Raw genomic sequence first — 16,009 nt, forward strand, 5'->3', positions numbered from 1 at the left:
TATGGAGAGCTGGGTTCTCATAGTGAGAGGCACGCTGCCTCTCCAGGAAGAACACAGACTCACTGGAGATCCTTCCTCCTTGATGGCTCTGAACACGCCTGGAGTTTTGTGTGTGTGACTAGTAGTCAAGAAGCTTTTCTTTTCCGTTCCTAACAAATGACAAGCTTGGTGCAGGACGATGCACTTGTGTTGATATCCCCAGCCTCAGCACCAGCAAGCTCTGTCCCCAGCCAGTAAGCTCTGCTCACAGGAGGGACCTTGACTAGCAAGTCACAGCAATCGCCTTAGCATTACCTGTAATAGTGAAGCACTGGGAGATGGAAGCCGAGCTGCGCTGCATGGTTCTAGATCCTTGAAGACCCACATTGTTGGCTGAGGAGATGGCTCAGTTGGTAGCATGCTTTCTTAACATGCTTGAAGCCCGAAGCTCAGATCTTAGTACCACATAAAACTGGACTTGGTGATATATGCCCATAACCAAGCACTTGAGAGGTAGAGGAAGGAGGGTCAGGAGTTCAAAGTCATCTTTGCTTACATAGTGAGTTCAAGGTCAGCCCTGACTACTTGAGCCACAGTCTCCAAAAAAGGTACTGTTAACAGATACTATTGGATATCTAGATACAAGCCACTAGAAGATGAGACGAATTCTGAAATAAAACTCCTGAAAATAACAGAGAGAAGTTTGCCAAATAGTTTTTAATCCTGGTATAAAGCGCTTTGTTAAAAGACACACAAAACTGGATAATGAATGGAAAATGAGATGTCCCCATTTTGGTGACAAGCAGAAGATTACCAAAGCTCTTCTTTTTAAAGCTCCACGTGAGTTGGGTTATTTGGCAATTCTATTTCTAGTTTTGTGAGAAGCTACCAGACTGTCTATGGCAGCTGTATTAGTTCAGACATGAAGGCAGAAGGGGGCACTATTTGGAGAAAGGATAGGAACAGACAGAATTGAGAATGACATGTATGTATGAAAATGACAACATGACTTTGTACGCTAACTTCAAAATAATTTGGTCACTGCAGAGAGATTAGAGAACTTGGAGCTTTCAATACTTCAAATCTCTGTCATGTCAGAAAGACCGGCTATTACTTCTCAAGCTCTCTAGTCTCAGATGTTCAGACAGTAAAAAGTTAAAGGCATCTGAGGTAGGAGCAAGCATAATGAATGTCGAGTTCACTGACGCTGTTTCAAGACTATGAAACAGACAAAATGAAGACACAGAACAGTGATCTGTAGACCTGACCACTTTCTAAATGAGAATTCCAAAGACTTTAAACCATTTTTAATGGAATTGATGACCAGAAAAATAAGTCAAAATTAAGAAATATCAAGTAAGACATGGATTTGAAGAAATAAAAGTAGACTCTATGAGGCGGGTATGCTGTTACACACCTTTAATCCCAACACTCAGGAGGCAGAGGCAGGCTGATCTCTGTGAGTTCGAGGCCAGCATAGTGGGTTCCAGGAGGCCAGCCAAGGTGACATAGTGGACCCTGTCGAAACAACAACAGCAACAACAGAAAGTGGACTCTATGGGGGCAGCCATGGCTGATTTGGGAGAGAACTGGAACAGGAGCCATGGGGACCATAACAGGCTCTGCAGAAGACTGGGAAAGAGGAGCCATCTCTTTCCCTCCATTCAGACGCTGCACCTAGAACCTTCCATGGTTCAGCATGTGATCCATGCCTGACATTCTCAGAGATCATGCTCTTCTCTGGATTGCACTCAAAGGAGGTATCAAAAAAAAAAAAAATGTTCCTCTATACTTGGAAATAGAAAACGTACAGTTTTTTTTTTTTAAAAGATGTTGTCCTTTAAAAGAGCCACAGTGTCGTGTCTGAAGCCACCTGGCCACTGTGAAGGGAAATAGGAGGACACACTAGGCTTGTCACGCCCTCCTCGGCAGGTAGCCTCTCTCCAGAAGGGGAGAAGCACACACGGTGTCATCGCTGACACGCCTTCCCTAGCAGACAGCCTGACTCTCCAGGAGCATGGTGAGGGACACGACATCCACAGCCGGCCTTTGGCTTCACTGTGGCCTCCGGTGTTTCCAGCTGTCGGTGGGTTTCTGCTGAGGAAATAAAACGTCCAGTAAGTATGGATTTCCATTCAGTGAAAATCCTTTTGAGTCTTAGCTCATTCCTACAGAACTTTGGAGAGACCTTTCCCAAAAGGTGAATGCACACAAAGCACATGCCTGTTGAACCCCTGTGGCCCCCAAATTATCCTGGTCACCTTCTGGAGTCACTCCCCATTTTATAGGCGGAAAACCAGGCAAGGAAACTTCACTCCGTTGAGACTCTCGGTTCGAGTCAGCTCTGGGAACCTCACTTTCAGGACACCTCACTTTCTCCAGAATGCCCGCCAGTTGGTTTCCAATTTGAGGTTTCCACATGAAAACCATTATCCAAACAGACCACCCACAGCATGCTGCCTTAACTTCTGCGCTTGGCATGTGAGGAAACGGTGCTTTAGAATATTACCCTGATGCTATCACAGTTGTTGCTTTTGAAGGCAAATATTTAATTTGTGAAGATTGCAAAACCAGGAACAGCCGAGTGTCAGGCTCCTCCTTGTGTTTACAGAATAAGCAGCATCCAGACAGTGGCAAAGGCGCTCTTCTCTGAGGACCAGCTCACGTTCTTCATCAACCAAAGCAGGGGAGACACAGGCTCAGTTCCCGAATGTTCTTGTAGTCAGCAAGGACCTTAGGGTCTCACAGCCTTCCTAGGTTCTCATCAGAATGGTCTCAGGCTGTGTGGCTCTAGAGTTGTGGGCTTATCAGTGAGTTTCCGTGGCCATCTTTCCTGTTCACCCTGGTGGCCCAGAGGAAAACGGAGTCCCAGGCTTTCCTGGGGGACTGAGGCTACTGCATCCCCTGAAGAATGGTGAGCTCCAATCTTGCTCAAAATTTGCTGAAAACCAAACGGAAGTGGTAGGATCCACAGACTAAAAAAATGTAAGCTCATAGAAGGAGCCATGAGCGAGCGGCACTGGCTGTGCTGCCCCGTGTGTGACTAATTCGTGAAAACCCATCTGCAGACCTCTGCTGAGTAAGTCTCAGCTCTCCCTGCCTTCCCTCACACCCCACACAGAAAAGGAGCTCCTGGCAAGGAGGCAACATGCCCCAGAACTCTTTCCCGGTAAGGGGTGAGATCTGAGTGCAGGGACACAGACTTCAGCTGGATGATGGTTCCACTGAAGGCCAGTGCTGGGAGGTGAGATGCTACAGGTTGGACTGAAATCGAGCTTTGCACTATAACTACTTGGCTGTGGGGAAAATTTGTCCTTACACAAATGTCTACAGTCCTGGGTACTGCTGAGCTCCCAGGATGCATCAGCAGGTAGCGCTGGCTCCCCACACCTGCACACATGTTGTTCAGAGCTGGACGATGCAGGTCACACAAGCAGAAAGTGGAAACCTTTGTTTCAGGTCCCTCTCCCTCGCCAAGAGTAGACTCGGGTGGGCATGTTCTCAAACACCAGTGTTGGAATCACACCAGATTATGATGATCTGGGACTGCTTCAAGCTCAGTGACTTTCTTATCTCCAAAGTCAGGCTGGGGGTGTCCTGCTACGATATGGCCTCAGTAGGTACACTGCTTGGGCAGAGATATCAGAAGCTACTCATCTGCCAGAAGGGAAAGAGGAAGAGATGAGGTCCCACAGCCCCTTCAAGGGCACACCACAGTGACCTGGAGACTGCCCACCTGGCCCACTTCTTAAGTGTTCTCCCACCTCCCAATTATGCCAAAGCGAGGGCCGTTGGGGGTTATAACAGATCTACACTCTAGAAGTAGGCACACCCCTTAACAAGACCCAACGTGCTTCATGTCCTCTCAAGACCACACACACTCAGGCTGAGTTTAAGAGTCAAGAGGGCTCAGCAGCTCTTCAGGTCGCTGTGGCTTCCCCATGGTCAAATCTACCTGAGGTGTCTGTCTTCCTAGAAACCATTATCAATATGACCGGAACCCAGAATGCCACCAGGATCCTGAAGTTAAGGGACAGCATCACTGAGTAGGGTAAGCCATGTCCCCACCCGTGACACCCAGCCACATCTACCTGCCCAGCACTCTTCCTACCACCTCAAGACTGTCCCTGCTTCTCTCTGTCCTGTTTTTCATGCACTGCTTCTGGTCTTGATTACTGTAACATCCCATCAGAGAAGCCCTCCTACTCTGGTCTGTGACTGTGAGAAAACACGGAGTGAAACCAACTTGGGAAGGAAGGCGTTTGTTTCCTTAGACATCCCTAGGGGAAATCCGGGAAGGAGTTCAAGCAAGAGCAGAGACCACACACCCTCACAGACACATACACACTCACAATCACACACTTGCACATGCACACACTCACTCACACACACTCACACTTGCACACAATCTTTCATCCACATGTATGCATACACACTCACACATACACACAATTACTCACACAAACTCACATACTCACAATGTGACATAGATACCATTATATGTGTGTGTATGTATGTGTATATATGTATACACACATATACCTATGTATGGATATGGATATATGTATACACACATATACCTATGTATGGATATGGATATATGTATACACACATATACCTATGTATGGATATGGATATATGTATACACACATATACCTATGTATGGATATGGATATATGTATACACACATATACCTATGTATGGATATGGATATATGTATACACGCATATACCTATGTATGGATATGGATATATGTATACACACATATACCTATGTATGGATATGGATATATGGCCTAGAACTTGGTGGATGTTCATTACTATTCCACAGTTTGCTCTGCTGAGGCTGGAGTGGGAAAGCCTTCACACCTCTCCCCTGCAGAGCTCTCCCATGCAGGGGCCCTGGTCCTTCCCAGGATCCTCTCCCTCTAGAACTATCTGGACAATGAAGGCAAATGGGAAGAGGTCACAATGGACTGAGGTGAAAGAGTGGTGGACCCCTGAAGTCATGGAGAGCACCAGACTGGCCTGCCCCTGTCATCCCTATACTGCGGAAGCTGACAGAGCCTGTGATTAGATATGGCGTGTGTGTTGTCGCTGATGCTCATAGCAAGCTGGGGAGTATTGTGTATCCTGCTGGTCTTCAGGTGAAAAGCTAAGAGAGCTGCATTCACAGCCACATGGCCTGGACCCTGCAACTCAACAGTCTGGCTAGGTGTCCCCAAGCCCCTATTGCCCTATGACAGACCCCACCCTGGGAATTACTTTTTCCAGCTTTCCCTTAACTCCTATAGCATTCTCTCTCTCTCTCTCTCTCTCTCTCTCTCTCTCTCTCTCTCTCTCTCTCTCTCTGTGTGTGTGTGTGTGTGTGTGTGTGTGTGTGTATCTGTGCATGTTTTTCTAGGGAGAGTGCATGTACCTTGGGAAGAGGTATGGACCAGACTGAGGAACTGGGGGGGAAGGGCAGTCATAGGAAAGTCCAGCCATCAAGGACATTGGAGGTTAGAGCTCCATTAAACTGAAGAGGCCCATTTAGCTCCGCCCTCCACATCCAGATACCACCTTCACTCCTTTGTGTCTCTCCTCTAAGGGAGATACAGATTCTCCCTTTTTTCCACCCACTGAACATTTTTAAAGCAGCGCTTACCTGCTTACTGAGCAGAAAGCTGCACACCCGTGGAAGCGGGGTATGTGAACCCTATGCTTCCTGTGCCCTCCCCGTGCCTTGCACAAAACTCTCCCCAAGAAGCGAATCCTTTGCAAAATTTTCAAACGTAGTGCACGGTATCTGCTTCTCTCTGCTGTGTGTGGATTATCCTCCTGTGAAGTTCAATTTCACCAAATGCACAGCTGTGCTAACAGAGACATGGAGGCCTTCCTGTTTCCAAACTGGAGCTTTTCCTTTCTCGGCCTTTATGGGGAATTTGTCTCCATGATGAGACTCTCTGAGCCTGGGGCAAAATCTGGTGTCCTATGGCTTCAAAATTCATTTCCTCAGACCAGACTTCACCGCAGCTCACAATCCAAGACAGTTAGTTCTAATACATTCACAACTTGCATTGGTTTATAAAAACCACTGTTGAAAGCAAAGAGCTCTGTCATGCTGTCAGCCTCGGCATTGAGAGGACGCTCAAACCCCATAAAAGCCTTGGGAGCCCCCACGCTTCAGAAATCTATTGTGGGGCTCTCAGCAGCTGCTGACAAAGGCCTGGGTTCTTCTGAGGAAGCCACATCGGTGTGAAGCCTTCACCTCACCCAGCAGCTAGCCCCATGCCGGCAGTCCACACCAAGGCCGCTGAGGTCTCTAACCTCACCTACGTCACCTCTGCCCTTATGCAGCACCTGTGACCATCACAGAGCATGAGGTCACTGTTCTCACTAAATCAGCTGCCGACTTCCTTTGTCCTGATTTGTTTGCAAAGACCTTGTGCTCTGTCAACATCATCAGGAGTCCTCTGCAGTGTAGGGGTTGCTGGACCTCCGGGCACATATCTACAAATCTAAAACTTCCTTAGGTCAAAGCCTTGGTTTAATAGAATTCTCTAGCTAGGGCTACTTCCTCTTCTCTGTACCGTCTCCCCCAGCTGCAGAACTCCCTCCAGAGGAGGACAGCTGTGACCATCCTCTCTGGTTCAGGATGGCATCCTGAGAAATCCTGTCAGCATGAAGTCAGCCTGCCTGTGTTGCCAGGCCCACCCTTCAGATATCACCTACCACCCTACCCATGTTGGCCCAATTACCTCATGTCACCTTGACCACTAAATAAACTCTTCTGAGGACTTTCCTTCCAGGGGCCCTTTCCAAGCTTCTGACCCCAATCTCATGCCTCAGCTCATTGCCAGAGCTTTGGCTGTGGCCCTGTTTCTAATGCTGAGATGGGAATGAATGAGCTTCCTTCCTTCTGCAGAGATCTTACCTGAAGTCTAGGAGTACATACCTTGTGTAGAAGCCACAGGGCTTGCCCCATGTGCTCATACTTTTCCAAATCTCCCCTAACCAATTGTCCCTGAGCATAGGAGATTAACCTATGGCTATACTAGACAGGCCCCTTCTGGCTTCCAGTTGTATCCAGCAAATGGAAAGTGTCTGTGGGAGGCAGGGGGGCGGGAGAATGGTGGCCAGCAAGAACGTACTCTGTACCCCTTTCTCTAATGCTTGACCCCCTTCCCCAGGATTCAGATCTACCCTTTTCCTGCTCCTCCACTATCCCTGCCTCCACATGGTCAACGTTGGAAGCAACTCCAGTGCATCATCATTTGCTGCCCCTGGGCCCTGGGCCTTGCTGCTTTTGCCTAAGTGGTACTTAGGGTACCCGTGTAAAGACGATGCTACGGGAGCCAATAGAACTGAACCTGGGGGGTCCAGGAGGATGGGCCACAGCCTCTGGATCCTCCAGAGTCCCCTGCAAGCGTTGGAAAGGCCAGAGGCAGCGCAGAGAGTGGGAAGAGCTGGACTCTAGCATTGCCACAGCCTAGTCAAGTCCTTCTCCTTTGGGAGGCTAATGCCTCCATTTGTAAAACAGGGATCTAGTTTTCATGGTAAAAGAATTAAAGTAATGTTAGTAAAGGGTACCACAGTTACTAACACAGAGGCCACAGTCAGTATGTGGCACCTTTTGTTTTTCTTGGAATTCCTCTTTGGAAAATAGATGGATGTGAATGCCAGTACCTGAGAAGTAGAGTGTTAAGCCTTTTGTGAACAGGGGATGCTCAGATCTGCTGATCATGCTCTTAGCAGGTGAGAACTTGAGCTGAAAATGTCATGTAAAACTGACCATGAATCCCACAAAAAGTTATTTACATAAAATCAAAGGCCAGTGTGATGTCCAAAAGAGCCTGGTGTTAAAGGGCCTTTGAGAGCTCTGATGACACATTCTTCTTAACAGGACACAGAAAGAATCTGTGGCTCCAGACATAGCTCGGTGTGGCCTCTCCATCCGCTGTCCCCTAAAAGGACAGTCTTCATTCGCTGCCCCTAGCACCAGGGAAGAAGGCATGGAGAGTTCTAGGGGCTATACTTGAAGCAAAGACTTCTCCAACACAACCTAGATTCAGACCTAGGATAGCCTGGGATATTCGGTTGAGGCTGCTGAGGAACCCAAATCTCTGGGTCTGGGCTCAGCATTTCCCTCTTACCCCTGACAGCCTCTGGAAGGAATTGCTAGCTTCCACGGCCCATTTCTACACAAGGTAGGAGATGGCATCCTAAGTATTTGGTGCAATGCCCTTATAGGAAACTCTTAGAATGTGGCGCCCACATTGCCTTGTTCTCGGTCTGCTCAGCTCAGAGAGTTTAAAAGGAAAGCCAAGAAAGCAAATGGAAGAGTCCAGCTGCCCAGGAGAGTCGGGTAGGGAGAAAGAGAGATGCACACACCGTAAAATATCCAGCAGTGACGGCAGCACACACCTGCAATCCCAGCTGTTCAGGAGTTGAGACAGGAGGAAGCAAGTTCAAGGCCAGCCTAGGCTACAGCCTCGGCAACTTGGCAAATAAGAGCTAGAAAGAGCTAGGGACAGAACTCAGTGACAGAAAATTGGCTTAACATGTGTAAGATCCTAGGTTCTCAGTATGTACAGACCTAGGGAAGGGGAAAAAAAAAAGAGGAGAAGGGAGAAGAAGGGAGGGGAGAGGAAAACAGGGGAGAGGAGGGGAGGGGAGGGAAGAGGGGAGGGGAAGGAAAGGGAGGGAAGAGGGGAGAGGAGAGGGGAGGAGAGAGAAGGGGAGGGGAAGGGAGGGGAGGAGAGGAGAGGGGAGGAGAGGAGAAGAGAGAGAAGAGGAGAGGAGAGGAGAGGAGAGGAGAGGAGAGGAGAGGAGAGGAGAGGAGAGGAGAGGAGAGGAGAGGAGAGGTCCTGGTTTCTCCACCCCTCAGTCCCAGAGTGCTATCTATTTTCCGAGCCATTGTTTGGTGATTAACATATCAGGTAAAGGTTTGTTTTATGTTCCAATTAGCCTGATAAATTCTCCCCGCAGTGCAGACACAGCCAAGGCAAGCAGACTTGGGGAAAACCCTGTAACCCTGGCCGGTCACTGGTTTGCCAATGCTTGGCAGCAGGCATGACATCCTGCCCCAGCCTAAGGTTGCACACACTTTCGGAGCCTACTCTACCCGTGGGCTCTCCCAGTTGGCTGGGTTAGAGGGCAGTGGCTGGAATGTTGGCACAAAAGAACTGATTGGATGCCTGCAGGGCCAACAGAGAAGTGGGGACCCCAGCATGGCTGCCTGGCTGTAAGCTGGCACCCACACCTTGCCAGTGACGGTCTGTGTTTTTACCCATAGTCACTGTCTGTTTAAATCATTAGCTTCTCCAGCACTGGGAGCAGAATGCCTGCAGAAGTTCTGTAGCCTACAAGTGGGTACCATGTGGATGTCTCTCCCCCATGGGGTGTAGCTGAAATGACAGAGGTCTAGAAGGTGTCTTCATCATCTGGTTGTGATAAATGATCCTAGAAGCTCAGGGCAGCGATATGACTTTCTCACGGACCTTTGAGGGCCAGGAGCTGGGAGTGGTCCAGATGGTGGTTCTGGCCCAGAGCCCACCTGAGGTTGCAGCCAGCATCTATGTCTGCAGACTGAGCTGAGGCTAAAGATCCACAGCTCAAAAGGTACAGCCACGTGACTATTATTGGCAGAACACCCTGGTCCTTGTCCGTGAGTTTCCCCATAGGCTACCCATGTCCCTATAACATGGATGTTGAGCCATGGAACAGAGAAAGAGATCTGAAAGCCACAATACCTTCTATAATTGTTGAGTACCCATGGTCCCTCCGTGGTCACTAGAATCCAAAGGGAGGAATTAGGCTCCACCTTTTTGAGGGCAGTGTCAAAGAACTGGAGTGTTTAGTTTAAAACGTAATGCCTTTTTTCTCCCCAAATGACCCTTGACTTCTGTGTTCTGTTGAACAAATGCTTGATGACTCATGGCCTTGGTTTCTTCCTTTATAAAATGAGATTGCTGTTCAGTTCGATAAAGAAAGTCCCTGCCTCAGCTCCCAGGCCTGATAACACATTCCATGGCTGCATTTGCTCATTAAACGCTGCCTCAGTTCTTGCTTCATGTCTAGCTCTCTTCTAGAAGGCCTGTGGATTCTTTAGAAATAGAGACTTTTCCCTATACCCAGAGAATTTCAGTTTTAACTGGTCCAAGGTAGATGTGCTACCTAGTTTTGTATCAACTCGACATAAGCTAGAGTTATCTGAAAGGAGGGAACCTCAGTTGAAAAAAATGCCTCCATAAGATCCTGCTGTAGGCATTTTCTTAACTAGTGATTGATGGGGGAGGGCCCAGTCCACTGTGGGTGGTGCCATCCCTAAGCTAGTGGCCCTGGGTTCTACAAGAAAGCAGACCGAGCAAGCCACGGTAAGCAAGCCAGTAAGCAGCACTCCTCCATGGCTTCTGCATCAGCTCCTGCTTCCAGGATCCTGCCTTGGAGTTCCTGTCAGACTTCCTTTGGTGATGAGCAGTGATGTGGAAGTGTAAGCCAAATAAACCCTTTCCTCCCCAGCTGCTTGTGGCTATGGTGTTTCAGCACAGCAATAGAAACCCTAGCCAAGACAAGTGACAGTAGAACTCGGCTTCCCACCTTGACACAACTCCCTCCATGATGCCACTGCCGGCGAAGTTCCCAGCCCAACCTTCCAACTTGAATGTGCTCCCAGGCAAACCTGGACTCTTGGTACAGTGCAGACGTTGGCACTCCAAGGGTGGGAAGAATCTGAAATCTACACTCCTGACCAACTCCTCGTCGTCGATGCAATGCTTCCAAGATGGCAGTGTGAAGAGTAGATGTCTGTCTGTTTGGATTTGGGTTTGGGGGTTTTGCTTTGTTGTTTTTTTTTTTTTTTAATTTATTCTTTGGTGATTGCATACATTTATACAGTGATACGTGATCATGGCCACTGGCCATCTCTACAGTTTTCTCTGGATCTTTTGCCCTCCCCATCCCCTGGGAGCTTTTATTTCTTCCATATCAAGCTTTAGCTCAGGGAGAAAAGGAAGGGATGAAATCTCTTCACACAGTGCTGTGAAGATGCCAGCTCACTTCTTCCCTGGTAGCCACAGAAGGAGTTGCTCACCCCAAGTCTTGCTTCCTCCGCTAACGGTGTCTGCTAGACCCTCCTGCTTCAACTCCCAACAAGCCACTGGATCTCCCCGATCTCTGAGACAGCCCAGAAGGCTCCTCATAGAGGGGGCTTCAGGGGACAGATGCCCCACATCAGCACCAGATTTCAACCCTGGTTTGCAAAGTTGCAATGAAAGAAAGGAATTGGAATTATGAGTAAGCATGCTGGCTCCTTTCATCTCATCCTCGTGTACTTCTCTGTTTATTTCTGTATACTTACAATGTACATCATATGCTAAAGGAGGAGTTTCATAGGCTATCACATAGATAGAATGCTTTTTCCAAAGAATTTTAAAGGTTTATTGTTATTTTTTTAATTGTGTGTGTGTGTGTGTGTGTGTGTGTGTGTGTGTGATTTGTGTCTGTGTGGAGTATGTGCACACAAGTGCAGGTGCCCACAGAGGCCCAGGCATTGGACTATGCCCCTCCCACAGCTGGAGTTACAGGTGCTTGTGATCTACCTAATGTAGGTGCTGGGAATCAAAAACTAGTTATCTGCAAGTGCAATACATGTTCTTAACCAATGGTGCATTTCTCCAACCCCCATTGAATTTGTGTTGTGTCTGTTAGGGGGGCATAGTACAAAAAAGAAAGGAGGGGAGTATAGACTGACTTTTCTTTCCTGGCAACCAGTTCTCAAATAACCACATAGAAACTTATTATTAATTATAAATGCTTGACCAATAGCTCAGGCTTGTTACTAGCTAACTTTTACATTTTAAATTAACCCATATTTCTTATCTATGCTCTGCCACAAGGCTTGGTATCTTTTCTTAGTGGCAAGTTCATCTCCTTCTCTCCGCATCTCCTCATGATTCTGAGACTCCTTCTTCTTTTTTGCGCTCTCTTTTTGTGTGCAAGTCCCGCCTAACATCTACCTGTCCCAATGACAATCAGCTTCTTTATTAACCCAATCACAGTGACATATAGTCACACAGTGTAAAGAAATACTCCACAGGGAAGGATAGAGGAGAAGATGGGAAGGGAGAAAGAAGATAAAAATAGAAAAGTAGAAGGCTTTGAGATGTGTGCTCCAAACCATTCCATCTCAAATTTCAAAGTGCCTCTGAGTCATCTGTAAATTTAAAGGTGGATATGAATGGAGTGGGTCTAAGGCTTGCCCAGATTCTGCACTCCTTCTAGGCTCTCGGCTGATGCTGGGGTAGCTACTTGCACACCACAAAGTTCCCCCAGCAGTGACAGTAAGAACAATGCTTCCCTCCAATTGCTGCTGATAAAAGCAAGGGTGGCAGTCAAGCAAAAGGGTCCAACTCCATGCCAGGCAGGCATTGCCATGGTACTGCCCTCAGGAGCCCTGGAGACAGTCCTGGGGGCTCTGAAGGTCAGCGCTTAGCAGCACCTTCACTCCCAACAATGATGCTCCCCTGAGATGTCAGGGGTCCCCTGCTCTGAGCAGCTCTGCTCCCAGATTGACAGCTGGGCAGGACTTCCTGACTTCACCAAGCTGGAGTTGGCACGTGACTTAGATTTGCTAATCTCTAGGTTTTTCCATCTTTTGTCTCTGTGAAGTCACTGTTCTCAATAACATTGTTGCACGAAGAGACATTTATCTGGCTGGGTTCTTACCTTCCTTACACACACACACACACACACACACACACACACACACACACACACACACCCATGAAACCCTCAAACAAACAAACGCACTGTCTAGTTTTCCCCAATAGGTTGTATTATCGGAAGCTCTGGAGAGAGGGGAGAACAATCGGGCTATGAAGTAATATTGAAGCAATTAAAGGATCAAACCCATCCTAAGTTTTTCTACAAAGACGCACTCTCTCTCTCGTGCCCAGATAACCCCTACTCGTTTCAAGTTTTACAACCACCTCATCTGGGCAGCAAAATCAGGAAGTCACTTGATGCACACCCTGCAGCTGTAAACGTCCTGATAATAATAAAAAATAAAAAGGATGAAAGACCAGAGTGGGGCCGGGGAACACCGACTTGAAAGACATGAAGACAGCAGCTCCCCTTCCTCAGCCCCTGCGCTCGCTCGCTCGCTCGCTCGCTCAGCCTATAAGCCCTCAAACCTTCTTCTCCACAGTGCGCGCACGGCAGCCTCGGGGAAAACACAGCCATTGAAGTAAAAGAAAATTCTAGCCTTTGATATTCTCTCTCTCTTTTCTGTTCGTCTCTGTGAAATATAAACCCCGCAGTGGTTATCACAGAGACTTGATCTAGGAAGCACCAGACTGGCTGGTGGTCTGGGGCAAATCCTCTTCTGCCCGCCCCTTTGCTTTGATTTCTTGTTTGCGGGACTGTTTGCTCTCCTATGTGTCTGTTCAGCTGAAGACAGTGATCCACGTGCACCCAGGGCCCTCCCCCAGGCCTGGGTCCCCACTCCAGACACCATGGACCCCGTCACAGAGCCAATAATTTGCATCCATGATACCAGCAACCTTTACTTAAGGAGCCCACAGACCTAAAGTTCATCCTCCTGAAAACCAGAGTAGCCCCAGTAGCCCGGTGTTCAGGAACCAGGAAGCCTCCCTATCATCTGCGTAAGCTCAGTGACTTGAACCCCATTATCCCTGGGGTTCAGAACAAAGATGCTTCAGCAGAACTTCGGGGAAAATGTACACTGTATGACTGAGACCCGTGCTGCAGGCTCTGACTCCACTTAACGGCACCGTGGCCCTGGGAGACTTCCTGTTAACGGGATTTGCTGTGTTGCAGGAGGGTCCATCCTGAAAGGGCTCAGGCAGGCTCCAAGCTCCGTGCTCCCTGGTAGATGGAGATTGCTGGAGGCAAGGTGAAAATAAAAGACAGACAGTCACCTCCAGAGCAGAAGTGTTCTTTAATCAGAACAACGGAAGGACTGGAGGCTCTCAGGGGGATGGAGACTGCGGGCACGTGGGGTGGAGGTCTTGGAGTTTTATAGACTAGAAAAGGGTGAACTTTGGGGATGGAAGGTAACCTCTGCAGGTCAGTTTCCTGGCACTCGTGAAGTGGTAGACACCAGTGTGTTTGGTATCGGAAGCTTCCATGAGTGCTTATCAGTCAAGTCAACTTCCCTGTTCTCAGAGCTTCTCAGTCCACCTGAGGCTTTTAGGTGATTAATTAACCCTTCACTCCTTGCCCTGTGCTCTGCTCCTTGCCCTGTACTCTGCTCCGTGCTCCATGCTCTGTGCTCCATGCTTTGTGCTCCATGCTCCATGCTCCTCGCTCAGTGCACTGTGCTCTGTGCTCCATGCTCCGCGCTCGCCCAAAGCACTGCACTTCCCAAAGGTCTGCAGTGACATTAGTAAATACTAAAATCTTCACCCAACCTCCAGGAACTCATTACAGAGTATCTGATTCAAAGGTACAGTCGTTTCTCAAATTACAGTGGGTTTAGGTCCTGATGAACCCGTCGTAAGCTGAAAATATCCCGTCAAAAACTCACTGAATAGAGGCTGGAGAGATGGTTCAGCAGTTTAGAACACATGCTCCCAACACCCACACAGGGCAGCTCACAGCCACCTTTAACGGCAGCTCCAGAGGATCCCACACCTTCCTCTATGGCACCCGCACACACGTGACTGCAGCACCCACACACATGTGGCATACACACTAGTACACACATACGCATAACTAAAATGAAAATAAATCTTGAAAGAATACATTGACCGCATCCACTCCACACTTCCTTGCTGATCAGTTTAGTGCACTACTGACCTGTGACCTTGGGACTGCCTGGAAGGCAGGTTCACTGCCATGCCCATGCCCAGCATCTCGAGAAAGGATTCAAATTCAAAATGTGAAGTAGTTGCTACTGAATGCGTATCTCAAACCATCAAGGAGGATTTTTAGTGTTAAAAGTAACAAAAAAAAATCCAGCTAGTTAATAAGATGCCATGCGAATAAATCTTTGAGTGTTTGAAATTTAACCCATGGCAGGGCAAGGATGGGAGAGGGAAATAGAGATGAGAGAGGTTGCTTCAAAGTTAACCTGATCAAAACACCTGAGTGTGCTAATGGCTTTCTTATCAGAAGTTCTGCAGGGCCAGAACCGGCAGGAGATCCAAGGATAGGATGATGTCAAATGTTTTCATGGTGCATATTAAAGCCCCAGTTGGAAGGTAGGAGATGTCACTCAAAGATAAGGAAATTGGACCTGAATTTTACAACTGAATTTAATTAGCAGTGATTCGAGGTTGAGAGTACCTGGTTTTTCCAGTTTGCAGGAAATGCACCTTTGCCCGCAGGGTTGGTTATAGAAGGGAAATGGGGGCGAATGGGCTGAAGCAGGGGAGGGTCTTTGGACATGAAAGGTCTCCATCTTGGGCTCCCTCTGTGATGTGATAAAACCTCTGCTCCACTCTTTTCCCCTGCCAAATGCCACACCTCCCCAGCATCAAATGCCAACCTAACCCCATGGAGGCCGGAGGCCTCTCCACAGCAGTCCTCCCTGCTCCCCATAGAAATAGAAAAAGCACACAGATGCCCAAAGGTATGGGGAAAGACCCACGTTCCCCTGAAGCCTGTGGGATGCGGAAAGAAAAATCCTCAAAGGAGTGAAATTCTCCTAAGCAGTTCCTTGTTGTCAATCTCTTTCTCATAGTGGGTTTGGGAAACAAATGTAATGAATATTATCATGTAAAGAAACATCCGGGACCACTCCTCATCCCCACACCCACACGCACATTTTCTGACTTGGCAAAATGTTTTCAATGGGGTAATTGTAAATAAAGCATGCTTTTAGGGAGTCCTGGCAATATAGGTGGGTTGTAGCACTGATGATAAAGCTTTAGATTATTGAAATTTTTATTTTTCAGTGTTAAAAAGCTGAACTTTACAGGACCTAACTAAATTAATGGGAATGAGTTGATCCATATTCTAAAACTGCACAGTTTTATTTTTGTCATGATTTATGGCTTGTTGAGTTTCTCCAAAAGGTTTTGTCT

The sequence above is a fragment of the Peromyscus eremicus genome, chromosome 16_21 (genome assembly GCF_949786415.1).
Source record: "Peromyscus eremicus chromosome 16_21, PerEre_H2_v1, whole genome shotgun sequence".
In the NCBI taxonomy this organism is placed as follows: domain Eukaryota; kingdom Metazoa; phylum Chordata; class Mammalia; order Rodentia; family Cricetidae; genus Peromyscus; species Peromyscus eremicus.